Raw genomic sequence first — 17,128 nt, forward strand, 5'->3', positions numbered from 1 at the left:
GTATGAGAAGTGTACTGACTTGCTCACCGCGTCGTGACTGAGTGGCTCACTGGCAACTGACTGCATGACTGGCAACTGACTGGATGACTGGCTGGTTGAATGCTTGTATGACTCGATGGGTGACTAACCCAGTGGTACTTGAGTTGGTATCTGATTATTGAAATTACTCGCTAACCGACTGATGAGTGATTCGGTAATTGACCCGTGACTGACTAGCTTATTGTCTGACTCGCTTATTAAAAGTTTGACTGAATTAGTGGTAACTGGCTATCTAATTAGTTAAGTGATCTGCTGACCGACTTTTGTCTGAGTCGCACTTTCGCTGCAGACTGACTGGCTGACCCACTTGTTGACTGACTGAATGACTGAACGGTTAAGTAATACTTGCCTGGCTCTCAGATTCTCTAGCTTATTTGCTGACTGACTGGTGATTGAGTGCCTAATTGGTAAATGAGAGGCTTACTGGCTCGTTAAGTGACTGGCTGACTAAATGGTTGACTAAATAAGTAGTACTTGAGTAGTTATCTGACTGGTGAACTACTTTCCTCACCTACTGGTGAATCAGTGGCTTATTGACTGGTGATTCACTGACTGGTCTACTGACTGAGTTACTAAATAGATGACCGGCTCACTGGTAGTTGAGTGGCTATTTGATTGGTTGAGTAAACTGCTAACTTATTCGTTGACTTACAGACCGGAACTTGACAGGCTATCTGACTGGTCAACTGAGTTGCTGACCGACAGCTGACTGAGTGGCTCATAGATTGCTGAGTGTCTGACAGATTGACTGACTAGATAAATGACTGGTTGACTGACTCAGTGGCACTTGACTTGCCTTTTGACTGGTTAACTGAGTTGTTGACTTACTGGTGACTGAGTGGCTAATTGACTGCTAACTGAGAGGCTCACTAGCTGGTTGAAGGAACTGAACTTAACTGCCTATCTGAATGCTTAAATGACTTGTTGACTAACTGGCGACTGAGTGGCTAATCGGTGGTGAGTGACTGGCTGGTTGACTGATTGGCTGTCTGAGTGGTTGACTGGCTCATTGGTACTTGACTGGGTATCTGACTGGTTGACTGACTAGCCGACCCGATGGTTGCCTGACTTACTGGTATTTGACTGGCTATCTGACTAGTTAACCGACTTGCTTAACGAATGGTGACTGAGTGGCTTATTGACTGGCTGGATGTCTGACGGAATGAACTGAATGGTTGACTGATTTAGTTGCGCTTGACTGGTTGACTGACTTACTGACTTACTTCTGACTGACTGGGTAATTGATTGGTGACTGCTTGGCGTGTTGACTGACTGGCTGACTCAATGGTTGAGTGACTCAATGGTATTTGACAGGCTCTCTGACTGTTTAACTGACTTGCTGACCGACAGGTAAGTGACTGGCGAAATGACTGTGTGAGGGATTCACGACTAATTTGCTGACTGATGGAGTGACTGCCTTGCTGACCGAAAGGTGAATGAATGTATAACTATCTGGTGACTGACTGGTAGTTGACCGAGCAGCTGACTGAGTTTCGTTGCAGCCACTGATTGTCTGACTAAATGACTGACTGACAGGTTGATTGTCCAGCTAACTGACTTGTTGACCGACTAGTGACTCAATAGGCAACTTAATGCTGATTAACTTGCTAACTTACTAACAGACTGATTAGTGACTAAGTGATCGATTGATTGGTCCGTAACTGGCTAATAGTCTGGCTGACCGACTTGTAATTGACAGGCGGACTGACCGATTCACTGACTGACTGGTTGACTGCTTTTCTCACGTGTTTACTGAGTTAGGGTTACGTGACTGGTTCACTCACTTGGTGGCCGACTTCCAACTGACTAACTGACTGATCAACTACTGACTGACAGAGCGAGTTGCACCTGGAGAGCTGGCTGACTGGTGACTACATAATTGATCCCTTAAATTAATGGTGCCAGTCAATCACTAGTCATTCAACTACTAGTGAGTCAGTCACCCATTTAGTCTGTCAGTCGGTCAACCAGTCAATAAGCCACTGAGTCACCAGTAGGTGAGCAAGGCAGCTGACCAGTCAGATAACCAGTAAAGTACTACTTCTTCAGGCAGCCATTTAGTGAGCCAGTCATTTAAAGAGCCACTAAGCCTCTTAGTCACCAATTAGGCACTCAATCACCAAGACAGCTAGAGTATGAGAGCCAGTCAAGTATTACTGAGTCACTCAACCGTTCGATCATCCAGTCTGTCAACCAGGAGGTCAGCGAGTCAGTCTGCAGTGAATTAGCGACTCAGACGAGAGTCGTTCAGCTGGTCACCTAACTAATCCGATAGGTAGTTACTACTGGTTCAGTCAAACTTTCAATCAGCCACTTAGAAGACAAGCCAGTCAGTCACCGGGGAATTAGCGAATCACTCACCATTCGGTTAGCAAGTCATTTAAACAATCAGATAGCAAGTAAAGTACTATTGGGTTAGTCACTATCTAATTTTCCAGTCAGTGAAAGAGTCGGTCGCCCGTCAGCCACTCAGTCACCACTCGTTTAGCAAGTCAGTACACTAATCATACAGCCAGTCAAGTTCCATTGAGTCATTCAAACATTCGGCAAGCGAGTCACTCAACTAGGCATTCAGCCTCTCAGTCAGCAATCAATTAGCCACTCAGTCTCCATCGGTCAGCTAGTAAGTTAACCAATGACCCTTTCCAGCAGCCAGTCAGTGAACCATGTAGGGAGGCAGTAAGCAGGCAATGAGCAACTCAGTCAGCAGTTAGTCAGCAATTCACTAAAGCAGTGAGAGAGCTAGTCAAGTACCATTGAGTTAGTCAACCATTCAGTCAGCTACTCAGTCATCCAGCCAATCAGCAAGTTAGTGACCAGTCAATAAACCAGTCAGTCACTAGAGAATAGCCCATCAGTCACATCTTAGTCAGCAATACCACTAACAAGTCACTTAGCCAGTCCAGTACCACTGAGTCAGTCAACCTTTCAGTCAGCCGGTAAGACAACCAAGGAGATAGCCAGTCAAGTACTACTGGGTCAGTCAGCTAATCAGTCAGCTAGGCAGTGAACCAGGCAGCAGGCAATGAGCTACGAATTCACCAGTCACTTTGCAATTAAAATGGCCAGTCAGATAGCCAGTCAAGTACTCCTGAGTTAGGCGACCATTCAAACACCTTGTCAGCCAAACAGCCAGTCAGCCAGTCAGTCACCAGTCAATAAGCCACTTAGTCACCGATCGGTGGACAAGTCAGTTAGAGCCAAACCCAATGTTTTGTAATAGATTGTGTTGAGATCTGTAAGAAAACACTACAACTTATATGATGATCAATGTTTCCTGGGAAATTCGGTCAGAGAGAGAAGTTAGGTTAAGTCTTTCCCGACTCGTGCAAAGAAGATGATTTCGGAAAAGCCAAAACCAGTTCTTTTTAATAGAATGCGTCAAAAGCTGTAGGAAAATCCTTAAATTTGCTTGATATATTATGTTTCCTCCAAAATCTGGCCAAAGACTGAAATGCGTCAAGTCTTGCTCAAGTCCTGCTGGAAACAGTTTTTAAAAATCTATCTGCAAACAAGCCAAAAGCAACTTATTTGAATAGAATGTGTCGAAATCTGTAAGAAAAAAGTAAATATTGCTTGATATTCGATGTTTCCTTCGAAGTTTGGCCAGATATTGACTTGCGTCAAGTCTTACTTAACTCGCGCTGAAAACACGGTTTTGCAATAACTATCTGCAAACAGGCCAAAAGCAATTGTTTCTGCTGGATTGTGTTAAAATTTGTAAGGAAACACTAAAATTTGCTTAATAACCGAAGCTTCCTGCGAAATCTTACCAGAGATGGAATTGGATCAAGTCTTGCTCAAGTCCCGCTGGTAACACGGTTTTTAAATAACTATCTTTCAACAAGCCAAAAGCCATGTATTTGAGTAGAACGTGTCGAAATCTGTAAGAAAACACTAAAATTTGCTTGATATCCGATGTTTCCTTCGAAATTTGGCCAGATATTGACTTGCGTGAAGTCTTGCTCAACTTGCGCTGAAAACACGGTTTTGCACAAATTATCTGCAAACAGGCCAAAGGCAATTGTTTCTAATGAGTTGTGTTGAAATCTGTAAACAAACACTAAAACATGCTTAATACCCAAAGTTTCCTGCGAAACTCTACCAGAGAGAGAATTGGGTGGAGTCTTGCTCAAGTCGTGCTGAAAACATGGTTTTTAAAAAGGTATCTTGAGATAAGCAAAGACCAATTTTTTCAACAGAATGTGTTGAAATCTGTAAGAAAACACTAAAATTTGCTCGATCCCCAACGTTTTCTACAAAATTTGGCCAAAGACTAAAATGCATAAGGTCTTGCTTAGCTCGCGCTGAAAAGACGGTTTTGCAGAAACTACGTTAAACAGGCCAGAAGCAATCCTATTTAATAGATGAAAATCTATTAAAAAAAACACTAAAACTTGCTTAAGACCCGAAGTTTCCTCCAAAATTTGGCCAGAGAAAGAATTAGGTCAAGTCTTGCTCAACTCATGCTGAAAGCACGCTTTTGCAAAAACTATCTAGAAACAAGCCGAAAGCAACTTTTTTTAATGGAATGTGTTGAAATATGTAAGAAAAAACAGAAATCTGCTAGACACGTGATGTTTCCTACGAAATTTGTGTAGAGACTAAAATGTGTCAAGTCTCCTGAGCTAGCGCTGAAAACAGAGTTTTGGGAAAAATTAGACGGACTGGTGACCAACTTGCAGATCGCCTGGTGGCTAACTTGGTAATTGAGTAGATGCTTTTCTGGGTGACCGACTGCTTGACTGAGTTAATGGTACCAGAGCGCCTGACAAAGTTGTTGACTGACTGGTTGAATGATTGACAGATTTACTGGTTGCTTACTGGTCTAAGAATTCAGGATGGCGGAAGTGAAAAGAGGGTCCCTTAACACTAATCCCATTTAACTTTAGACTCATTCATGCTTAAGCCATCAAACTTGTCCCTCTAATAGTCATTGGATTGAGTTACGTTGGTATGAAACATGAAGATATTTTATGTTGAAGCAAAACAGTTATAGTGGTTAAAAGATTGCTGGGGGAGATGAACCATCGCCGAGGGGATATGAACCAAGGTGGTAGATTAAATTTCTTACACCATTATACATTGAATTAAACTACTTTGGTATTAAATATAAAGGTATGCACGATTGCGAGAGAATGTGCAACATCGCCGAGGAGATATGAACCATCGCTAAGGGGATATGAACCAAAGTGGTACGTTAACCCTAGCCCCACGTAATTTTGGAACCATTCGTACTTAAGCTACGAGCCTTGTCACACTGTTGGGCATTATAGTGAGCTATTTGCTTGATAAACATTAGCATACTGCATTGCTAAGTAACAGAGTGACATTCCTTGGAACTCTGACCATCTAGCTTTGGAAAGACTGAAATTCTTAAGTAATGGTTTAGGTGTTTAAAACCATTCAACCAAAAGTACCATACTGCCCCTTTAGAAAAAAAATCCAAGATGGCGGAAATGAAAAGACGGTGCCTTAACCATAACCCTAAGTAACTCTTAACCCATTCTTGCTGAAGCCATGAAATTTGTCACACTGTTGGGCATTGCATTAAACTACTTGTGTGATAACTGTGAGTATATTGCATTACGGAATGAGAGAGTTCCATTCTTTGGAACTGTAAACATCTAAATTTTGAAAGACTGAAACTGTTGAGTTAGGGTTTAGGTGTTTAAAACCATTTGTACACCAAAAAAAGGAGTTTTCAGACAATAGTAACTCTTTTCAATGATAATCAAATAACAATAGAACGTTTTAGACAAGGACACTTTTGACCAAAAGTATCATGCTACCCCTTTGGAAAAAAAATCCAAAAACTCTAGAGGTCGTTGGATTAAACTAGTTTGGTATGAAACAAGAACATATTTTATGCGGAAGCAACAGAGTTATAGGAGTTGCAAGATTGCGGGGGGATATGAACCAAGGGTTAACCCTAACCCCATCTCACTTTTAAACAATTGCTTCAGTCCTAAAATCTATTACACCATTAAACGTTGAATTGAACTAGTTTGGTGTTAAGTGTTACGTTAACAGTGTGGTAGGGGTTAAATAATTGGGAGAGAATATGCGCAATGGGCAAGGGGATATCAACCATCGCCGAGGGTATATGAACCAAGGTGGTACGTTAACCCTAACCCCATCTCACTTTTGAACCATTCCTGCTTAAGCCATGAACCTGGTGACACTTTTGGGCATTGCATCGAACTACTTTTGTGATAAATATGAGTATATTACATTAAGGAATGACAGAGTTCCAGTCTTTGGAACAGTGACCATCTGAATTTTGAAAGACTGGAATTCTCAAGTAAGGCTTTACGTGTTGAAAACAAGTTCTATACCGAAAAAGGTAGTTTTCAGACAATAGTAACTCTTTTTGATGATAATCAAACAATAAGAAAGCGTTTTAGACAATTGAACTTTTGACCAAAACTACCATGCTACCCTTTTGGAAAAAAATCCAAGATGGCGGAAATGAAAAGCTGGTCCCTTAACCCTAACCCCATCGAACTTTTGACTTATTCATGCTTAGTCCATTACACTTCTCACCCTAGTGGTCTTTGGAATCAACTAGTTTGGTATGAAATAATAACATATTTTATGTGGAACCGACATAGTTAGAGGCGTAGGAGAATTGCGAGGGGATATGAACCATCGCCGAGGGGATATGAAACAAGGGGGTAGGTTAACCCTAAACCAATCTAACTTTTGAACCATTCCTGCTTAAGCCATTAGCCTGGTAACACTGTTGCGCATTGCATTGAAATACTTGTGTGATATATATGAGTATATTGCATTACGGAATGACAGAGTTCCAGTCTTTGGAACTGTCATTATTTGACTTTTGAAAGACTGAAATTCCTAAGTAAGGGTTTACGTGTTGAAAAACATTTCTACACCAAGAAAGTACTTTTCTGACAATAGTAACTCTTTTTAATCATAATCAAACCAAAAGAAAGCGTTTTAGACACCAAAAATTCTGACCAGAAGTACCATGCTATTCCTTTGGAAAAATACCAAGATGGCGGAAATAAAAAGAGGGTCCCCTAACCCTAGCCCCACGTAACTTTTGTCTCATTCATTTTTAAGCCATGAAACGTGTGAAAATATTGGCCATTGAATTGAACTAGTTTGGTATGAAATATGAAGCTATTTAATTTAGAAACAACAGAGTTTTAGGGGATGAAACATTGCGACAGGATATGAACCATCGCCTAGGGGATATAAACCCTCCCCGAGAGGAAGTGAAATAACGTTAACCCTAACGCCATCTAGCTTTTGCCCCATTGATGCTTAAGCCATCAAACTTGTCACACTATCAAACAATGATTTGAAATAGTTTGGTATGAAATATAAAGCTGTTTCATTTAGAAACTACAGAGTTATAGGGGCTGGAGGACTACGAGAGGATATGAACCATCGCTGAGGAGATATCGATCATCGCCGAGGGATATGAACCAAGGTGGTACATTAACCCTAACCCTAACTAACTTTTGAACCATTCGTGCTTAAGCCATGAACCCTTATTACATTTTTGGGCATAGCATTGAACTACTTGCGTGGAAAATATGACTCTCCTCCATTGCAAAATGACTGAGTTACAGTCTTTGAAACTGTGACCGTCTGAATTTTTAGACTGAACCTCTTAAGTAAACGTTTAGGTGTTTAAAACCATTTGTACACCAAAAAAGTACTTTTCAGACAATGGTAACTCTTTTAATCATAATCAAACAATAAGAAAGCGTTTTAGACAATCAAACTTTTAACGAAAAGTACCATGCTACCCCTTTGGAAAAAATCAGAGATGGCGGAGATGAAAAGAGAGTGCCTTAACCCTAATCCCATCTAACTTTTGACTTATTAATACTTAAGGCATTACACTTCTCACACTAGTGGTCATTGGATTCAACTACTTTCGTATACAACAAGAAGATATTTCATGCTGAGGCTACAGAGTTATAGGGGTTGGAAGATTACGAGAGGATATGAACTATCGAGGAGTTATACCGCCGCCGCCCAGTCAGCTCAATGGATTTTGCAGCTCTCTGCAAAAGGTTTGAATAAGCATCATATTAGTATCATATTAGTATTAGTATCGCCGGTGGGATATGAAGAATCGCCGAGGGGATGTGAACCAAGGTGGCACGTTAACGCTAACCCATCTAACTTTTGAACCAGGCAAGCTTAAGTCATGAAGTTGTCACACTATTATTCATTACATTGAACTAGTTTGGTATGAGATTTAAAGTTATTTCATGCAGAAACAACAGAGTGATAATGGTTGGAAGATTGAGAGCCTGCACAGCTGATTTGCCCACGTATGCTGATTTGACCCCTTTTTCTGCTAAACTGCCCACCTTGTGTGCTGATATGCCCTTGTATGTTATGTCATTCGGGCTTGAAAAAAAAAACAACAAACTTTAAGCTAGCAAAAACAATAAACTACTAGAGCTATAGATGACAATGGATTTCATTTAGGAATAACAGAGTTACAATCTTCCAAAGTGTGGCCATTTAAATCGTAAAAATTACTGAATTTTTTAACTTAGGGTTTACGTATTTGAAGCGATTTCTACACCGAAAAACTACTTTTAAGCCAATAGTAACTCTCTTTAATGATAATTAAATAAAAAGAAAGCGTTTTGGAGACTGAAAATTTTGACCAAATTACATAAATTCTAAGTCTAGCACTAAGACTTGAGGACCTTGAGAAAAAGTAACTTAGTTGTGAAATGCGCGCTCGCCTCGAAATAAATCTATCTTTCGTACCATCCTAGCTCAGTCCAATTACCAATAGTGGGACAAGTTTCATGCCTTAAGCATGAATGGTTTAAACGTTAGCTGGGGTTAGGGTTAACCTAGCTCTTTCCATGTCGGCCATCTGGGATTTTTTTCCCAAGGGGTAACATGGCCATCTTTGTAATCATTTCAAATTTCCCTCCAACTCCTGCTGTTGGTTCAGTGGTAACCCAAACAAGTTTCTAGCACTTTCTAGCATTAAAATGAGTTTTTCTTACTTACACCCTTTATCCCATTTTTCGCCTACTTCCAACCCCTATAACTCTGTTAATTCTAAATGAAATAATGCAATACTTAACACCAAACTAGTTCAATTCAATGTCTAATGGGGAAATTAATTTCATGGCTTAAGCAGGAATGGTTTAAAAGTGAGATGGGGTTAGGGTGAACCTACCACTAACCCTAACCCTAACCCTAACCCTAAAACCCATTGATTCATATCCCCTCGAGGATGGTTCATATCCCCTGGCAATCTTCCAGCCCCTATAACTCTGTCGCTTCGGCATAAAATATCTTCTTGTTTCATACCAAACTAGTTGAATCCAATGACCAATAGTGTGAGAAGTGTAATGGCTTAAACATGAATAAGTCTAAAGTTAGATGGGGTTAGGGTTAAGGGACCCTCTTTTGATTTCCGCCATCTTGCAATGTTTTCCAAAGGGCTAGCATGGTACATTTGTCTAAAACACTTTCTTGTTGTTTGATTACCAACAAAAAGGGTTACTATTGTCTGAAAAATACTTTTTCTAGTGTACAAACGGTTCTAAACACCTAAACCCTAACTTAAGAATTTCAGTCTTTCAAAATTTAGATGGTCATAGTTCCAAAGATTGGAACTCTGTGACTCAGTAATGCAATATACTCATATTTATCACACAAGTAGTTCGATGCAATGCCCAACAGTGTGACAAATTTCATGGCTTCAGCAGGAATGGGTTAAAAGTTACATTGGGTTAGAGTTAAGGCACTGTCTTTCACCATCTTGGATTTTTTTGCAAAGGCGTAGTATGGTACTTTTGGTCTAAATTTTCAGTGTCTAATACGCTTTCTTATTGTTTAATGATCATTAAAAGGAGTTGCTATTGGTTTAGAAGTAGTTTTTCGGTGTAAAAATCGTTTCAGACGCGTACACCCTAAGTTAAAAAATTCAGTAATTTTTACAATTTAAATGGTGAAACCTTGGAAGACTGTAGCTCTGTTATTCCCGAATGAGATCCATTGTCATTTATAGCTCCAATAGTTTATTGTTTTTGCTACCTTAATGTCTGTTGTTTTTTTCAGGCCCGAATGACCTTATGACATACAAGGGCATATCAGCACACAAGGTGGGCAGTTCAGCAGAAAAAGGGCTCAAATCAGCTTTCGTGGGCAAATCAGCTGTGCAGGCCCTCAATCCTCTAACCATTATAACTCTGTTGTTTCTGCACAAAATAGCTTTATATCTCATACCAAACTAGTTCAATGCAATGAATAATAGTGTGAAAACTTCATGACTTAAGCTTGAATGGTTGAAAAGTTAGATGGGGTTACGGTTAACGTGCCACCTTGGTTCACATCCCCTCGGCGATTCTTCATATCCCACCGGCGATAGTTCATACCCTCTCGTAATCTTCCAACCCCTACAACTCTGTAGCTTTCGCATGAAACATGTTCTTGTTTCATACCAAACTAGTTGAATCCAATGACAACTAGGGTGAGAAGTTTAATGGCTTAAGCACGAATAAGTCAAAGGATAGATGGGGTTAGGGTTAAGGGACCAGCTTTTCATTTCCGCCATCTTGGATTTTTTTCCAAAAGGGTAGCATGGTACTTTTGGTCAAAAGTTCAATTGTCTAAAACGCTTTCTTATTGTTTGATTATCATCAAAAAGAGTTACTATTGTCTGAAAACTACCTTTTTCGGTATAGAACTTGTTTACAACGCGTAAAGCCTTACTTAAGAATTCCAATCTTTCAAAATTCAGATGGTCACTGTTCCAAAGACTGGAACTCTGTCATTCCTTAATGTAATATACTCATATTTATCACAAAAGTAGTTCGATGCAATGCCCAAAAGTGTCACCAGGTTCATGGCTTAAGCAGGAATGGTTCAAAAGTGAGATGGGGTTAGGGTTAACGTACCACCTTGGTTCATATACCCTCGGCGATGGTTGATATCCCCTTGCCCATTGCGCATATTCTCTCCCAATTATTTAACCCCTACCACACTGTTAACGTAACACTTAACACCAAACTAGTTCAATTCAACGTTTAATGGTGTAATAGATTTTAGGACTGAAGCAATTGTTTAAAAGTGAGATGGGGTTAGGTTTAACCCTTGGTTCATATCTCCCCGCAATCTTGCAACTCCTATAACTCTGTTGCTTCCGCATATAATATGTTCTTGTTTCATACCAAACTAGTTTAATCCAACGACCTCTAGAGTTTTTGGATTTTTTTTCCAAAGGGGTAGCATGATACTTTTGGTCAAAAGTGTCCTTGTCTAAAACGTTCTATTGTTATTTGATTATCATTGAAAAGAGTTACTATTGTCTGAAAACTCCTTTTTTTGGTGTACAAATGGTTTTAAACACCTAAACCCTAACTCAACAGTTTCAGTCTTTCAAAATTTAGATGTTTACAGTTCCAAAGAATGGAACTCTCTCATTCCCTAATGCAATATACTCACAGTTATCACACAAGTAGTTTGCCCAACAGTGCAGTTTGCCGAATGCCCAACAGTGTGACAAATTTCATGGCTTCAGCAAGAATGGGTTGAGTTACTTAGGGTTATGGTTAAGGCACCGTCTTTTCATTTCCGCCATCTTGGATTTTTTTTCTAAAGGGGCAGTATGGTACTTTTGGTTAAATGGTTTTAAACACCTAAACCATTACTTAAGAATGTCAGTCTTTCAAAAGCTAGATGGTCAGAGTTCCAAGGAATGTCACTCTGTTACTTAGCAATGCAGTATGCTAATGTTTATCAAGCAAATAGCTCACTATAATGCCCAACAGTGTGACAAGGTTCGTAGCTTAAGTACGAATGGTTCCAAAATTACGTGGGGTTAGGGTTAACGTACCACAGTGGTTCATATCCCCTCAGCGATGGTTCATATCTCCTCGGCGATGTTGCACATTCTCTCGCAATCGTGCATACCTTTATATTTAATACCAAAGTAGTTTAATTCAATGTATAATGGTGTAAGAAATTTAATCTACCACCTTGGTTCATATCCCCTCGGCGATGGTTCATCTCCCCCAGCAATCTTTTAACCACTATAACTGTTTTGCTTCAACATAAAATATCTTCATGTTTCATACCAACGTAACTCAATCCAATGACTATTAGAGGGACAAGTTTGATGGCTTAAGCATGAATGAGTCTAAAGTTAAATGGGATTAGTGTTAAGGGACCCTCTTTTCACTTCCGCCATCCTGAATTCTTAGACCAGTAAGCAACCAGTAAATCTGTCAATCATTCAACCAGTCAGTCAACAACTTTGTCAGGCGCTCTGGTACCATTAACTCAGTCAAGCAGTCGGTCACCCAGAAAAGCATCTACTCAATTACCAAGTTAGCCACCAGGCGATCTGCAAGTTGGTCACCAGTCCGTCTAATTTTTCCCAAAACTCTGTTTTCAGCGCTAGCTCAGGAGACTTGACGCATTTTAGTCTCTACACAAATTTCGTAGGAAACATCACGTGTCTAGCAGATTTCTGTTTTTTCTTACATATTTCAACACATTCCATTAAAAAACGTTGCTTTCGGCTTGTTTCTAGATAGGTTTTGCAAAAGCGTGCTTTCAGCATGAGTTGAGCAAGACTTGACCTAATTCTTTCTCTGGCCAAATTTTAGAGGAAACTTCGGGTCTTAAGCAAGTTTTAGTGTTTTTTTTAATAGATTCTCATCTATTAAATAGGATTGCTTCTGGCCTGTTTAACGTAGTTTCTGCAAAACCGTCTTTTCAGCGCGAGCTAAGCAAGACCTTATACATTTCAGTCTTTGGCCAAATTTTGTAGAAAACGTTGGGTATCGAGCAAATTCTAGTGTTTTCTTACAGATTTCAACACATTCTTTTGAAAAAATTGGTCTTTGCTTATCCCAAGATACCTTTTTAAAAACCATGTTTTCAGGACGACTTGAGAAAGACTCCACCCAATTCTCTCTCTGGTAGAATTTCGCAGGAAACTTCGGGTATTAAGCATGTCTTAGTGTTTGTTTACAGATTTCAACACAACTCATTAGAAACAATTGCCTTTGGCCTGTTTGCAGATAATTTGTGCAAAACCGTGTTTTCAGCGCAAGTTGAGCAAGACTTCACGCAAGTCAATATCTGGCCAAATTTCGAAGGAAACATCGGATATCAAGCAAATTTTAGTGTTTTCTTACAGATTTCGACACGTTCTACTCAAATAAATGGCTTTTGGCTTGTTGAAAGATAGTTATTTAAAAACCGTGTTACCAGCGGGACTTGAGCAAGACTTGATCCAATTCCATCTCTGGTAAGATTTCGCAGGAAGCTTCGGTTATTAAGCAAATTTTAGTGTTTCCTTACAAATTTCAACACAATCCAGCAGAAACAATTGCTTTTGGCCTGTTTGCAGATAGTTATTGCAAAACCGTGTTTTCAGCGCGAGTTAAGTAAGACTTGACGCAAGTCAATATCTGGCCAAACCTCGAAGGAAACATCGAATATCAAGCAATATTTACTTTTTTCTTACAGATTTCGACACATTCTATTCAAATAAATTGCTTTTGGCTTGTTTGCAGATAGATTTTTAAAAACTGTTTCCAGCAGGACTTGAGCAAGACTTGACGCATTTCAGTCTTTGGCCAGATTTTGGAGGAAACATAATATATCAAGCAAATTTAAGGATTTTCTTACAGCTTTTGACGCATTCTATTAAAGAGAACTGGTTTTGGCTTTTCCGAAATCATCTTCTTTGCACGAGTCGAGAAAGACAACCTAACTTCTCTCTCTGACCGAATTTCCCAGGAAACATTGATCATCATGTAAGTTGTAGTGTTTTCTTACAGATCTCAACACAATCTATTACAAAACATTGGGTTTGGCTCGTTCCCAGATACATTTTGCGAAACCGTCTTTTCAGCACGCGTTGAGCAACATCTGACGGATTACAGTCTCTGGCCAAAATTTCGTAAGAAAACTCAGGTATCAAGTAAATTTTAGAGTTTTGTTGACTGATTCAGTGGTACTCGATTGGTAACTCTAACTGACTTGTCCACTGATCGGTGACTAAGTGGCTTATTGACTGGTGACTGACTGGCTGACTGGCTGTTTGGCTGACAAGGTGATTGAATGGTCGCCTAACTCAGGAGTACTGGACTGGCTATCTGACTGGCCATTTGAATTGCAGTGACTGGTGAATTCGTAGCTCATTGCCTGCTGGCTGGTTCACTGCCTAGCTGACTGATTAGCTGACTGACCCAGTAGTACTTGACTGGCTATCTCCTTGGTTGTCTTACCGGCTGACTGAAAGGTTGACTGACTCAGTGGTACTAGACTGGCTAAGTGACTTGTTAGTGGACTTGCTGACTGAGTTGTGACTGATGGGCTATTGTCTAGTGACTGACTGGTTTATTGACTGGTCACTAACTTGCTGATTGGCTGGATGACTGAGTAGCTGACTGAATGGTTGACTAACTCAATGGTACTTGACTAGCTCTCTCACTGGCTTAGTGAATTGCTGACTAACTGGTGACTGAGTTGCTCATTGCCTGCTTACTGCCTCGCTACATGGTTCACTGACTGGCTGCTGGAAAGGGTCACTGGTTAACTTACTGGCTGACCAATGGAGACTGAGTGGCTAATTGATTGCTGACTGAGCGGCTGAATGCCTAGTTGAGTGACTCGCTTGCCGAATGTTTGAATGACTCAATGGAACTTGACTGGCTGTATGATTAGTGTACTGACTTGCTAAACGAGTGGTGACTGTGTGGCTGACGGTTGACCGACTCTTTCACTGACTGGAAAATTTGATAGTGACAAACCCAAGTACTTTACTTGCTATCTGATTGTTTGAATGACTTGCTAACCGAATGGTGAGTGATTCGCTAATTGCCCGGTGACTGACTGGCTTGTCTTCTAACTGGCTGATTGAAAGTTTGACTGAACCAGTAGTAACTAGCTATCGGATAAGTTAGGTGACCTGCTGAACAACTCTCGTCTGAGTCGCTAATTCACTGCAGACTGACTCGCTGACCTCCTGGTTGACTGACTGGATGATCGAACGGCTGAGTGACTCAGTAATACTTGACTGGCTCTCATACTCTAGCTCTCTTGGTGAACGATTGGTGATTGAGTGCCTAATTGGTGACTAAGAGGCTTAGTGGCTCTTTAAATGACTGGCTCACTAAATGGCTGCCTGAAGAAGTAGTACTTTACTGGTTATCTGACTGGTCAGCTGCCTTGCTCACCTACTGGTGACCCAGTGGCTTATTGACTGGTTGACCGACTGACAGACTAAATGGGTGACTGACTCACTAGTAGTTGAATGACTAGTGATTGACTGGCACCATTAATTTAAGGGATCAATTATGTAGTCACCAGTCAGCCAGCTATCCACGTGCAACTCGGTCGGTCAGTCAGTAGTTGATCAGTCAGTTAGACAGTCAGTTGGAAGTCGGCCACCAAGTGAGTGAACCAGTCACGTAACCCTAACTCAGTAAACACGTGAGAAAAGCAGTCAACCAGTCAGTCAGTGAATCGGTCAGTCCGCCTGTCAATTACAAGTCGGTCAGCCAGACTATTAGCCAGTTACGGACCAATCAGTAATCAGTCTGTTAGTAAGTTAGCAAATTAATCAGGATTAAGTTGCCTATTGAGTCACTAGTCGGTCAACAAGTCAGTTAGCTGGACAATCAACCTGTCAGTCAGTCATTTAGTCAGACACTCAGTGGCTGCAACGAAACTCAGTCAGCTGCTCGGTCAACTACCAGTCAGTCACCAGATAGTTATACATTCATTCACCTTTCGGTCAGCAAGGCAGTCACTCTATCGGTCAGCAAATTAGTCGTGAATCCCTCACACAGTCATTTCGCCAGTCACTTACCTGTCGGTCAGCAAGTCAGTTAACCAGTCAGATAGCCTGTCAAATACCATTGAGTCACTCAACCATTGAGTCAGCCAGTCAGTCAACAGGCCGAGCAGTCACCAATCAATTACCCAGTCAGTCAGAAGTAAGTCAGTAAGTCAGTCAACCAGTCAAGCGCAACTAAATCAGTCAACCATTCAGTTCATTCCGTCAGACATCCAGCCAGTCAATAAGCCACTCAGTCACCATTCGTTAAGCAAGTCGGTTAACTAGTCAGATAGCCAGTCAAATACCAGTAAGTCAGGCAACCATCGGGTCGGCTAGTCAGTCAACCAGTCAGATACCCAGTCAAGTACCAATGAGTCAGTCAGAAGTAAGTCACTAAGTCAGTCAACCAGTCAAGCGACACTAAATCAGTCAACCATTCAGTTCACTCCGTCAGAAATCCAGCCAGTCAATAAGCCACTCAGTCACCATTCGTTAAGCAAGTCGGTTAACTAGTCAGATAGCCAGTCAAATACCAGTAAGTCAGGGAACCATCGGGTCGGCTAGTCAGTCAACCAGTCAGTCAGCCAATCAGTCAACCAGCCAGTCACTCACCACCGATTAGCCACTCAGTTGCCAGTTAGTCAACAAGTCATTTAAGCATTCAGATAGGCAGTTGAGTTCAGTTCCTTCAACCAGCTAGTGTGCCTCTCAGTCAGCAGTCAATTAGCCACTCAGTCACCAGTAAGTCAATAAGTCAGTTAACCAGTCAAAAAGCAAGTCAAGTGCCACTGAGTCAGTCAACCAGTCATTTATCTAGTCAGTCAATCTGTCAGACACTCGGCAATATATAAGCCACTCAGTCAGCTGTCGGGCAGCAACTCAGTTGACGAGTCAGATAGCCTGTCAAGTTCCAGTCTGTAAGTCAACGAATAAGTTAACAGTTTAATCAACCAATCAAATAGCCACTCAATTACCAGTGAGCCGGTCATCTATTTAGTCACTCAGTCAGTAGACCAGTCAGTGAATCACCAGTCAATAAGCCACTGATTCACCAGTAGGTGAGGAAAGCAGTTCACCAGTCAGATAACTACTCAAGTACTACTCATTTAGTCAACCATTTAGTCAGCCAGTCACTTAACGAGCCAGTAAGCCTCTCATTCACCAATTAGGCACTCAATGACCAGTCGGTCAGCAAATAAGCTAGAGAATCTGAGAGCCAGGCAAGTATTACTAAACCGTTCAGTCATTCAGTCAGTCAACAAGTGGGTCAGC

This window comes from Stylophora pistillata, chromosome 12, assembly GCF_964205215.1.
Source record: "Stylophora pistillata chromosome 12, jaStyPist1.2, whole genome shotgun sequence".
Lineage (NCBI taxonomy): Eukaryota > Metazoa > Cnidaria > Anthozoa > Scleractinia > Pocilloporidae > Stylophora > Stylophora pistillata.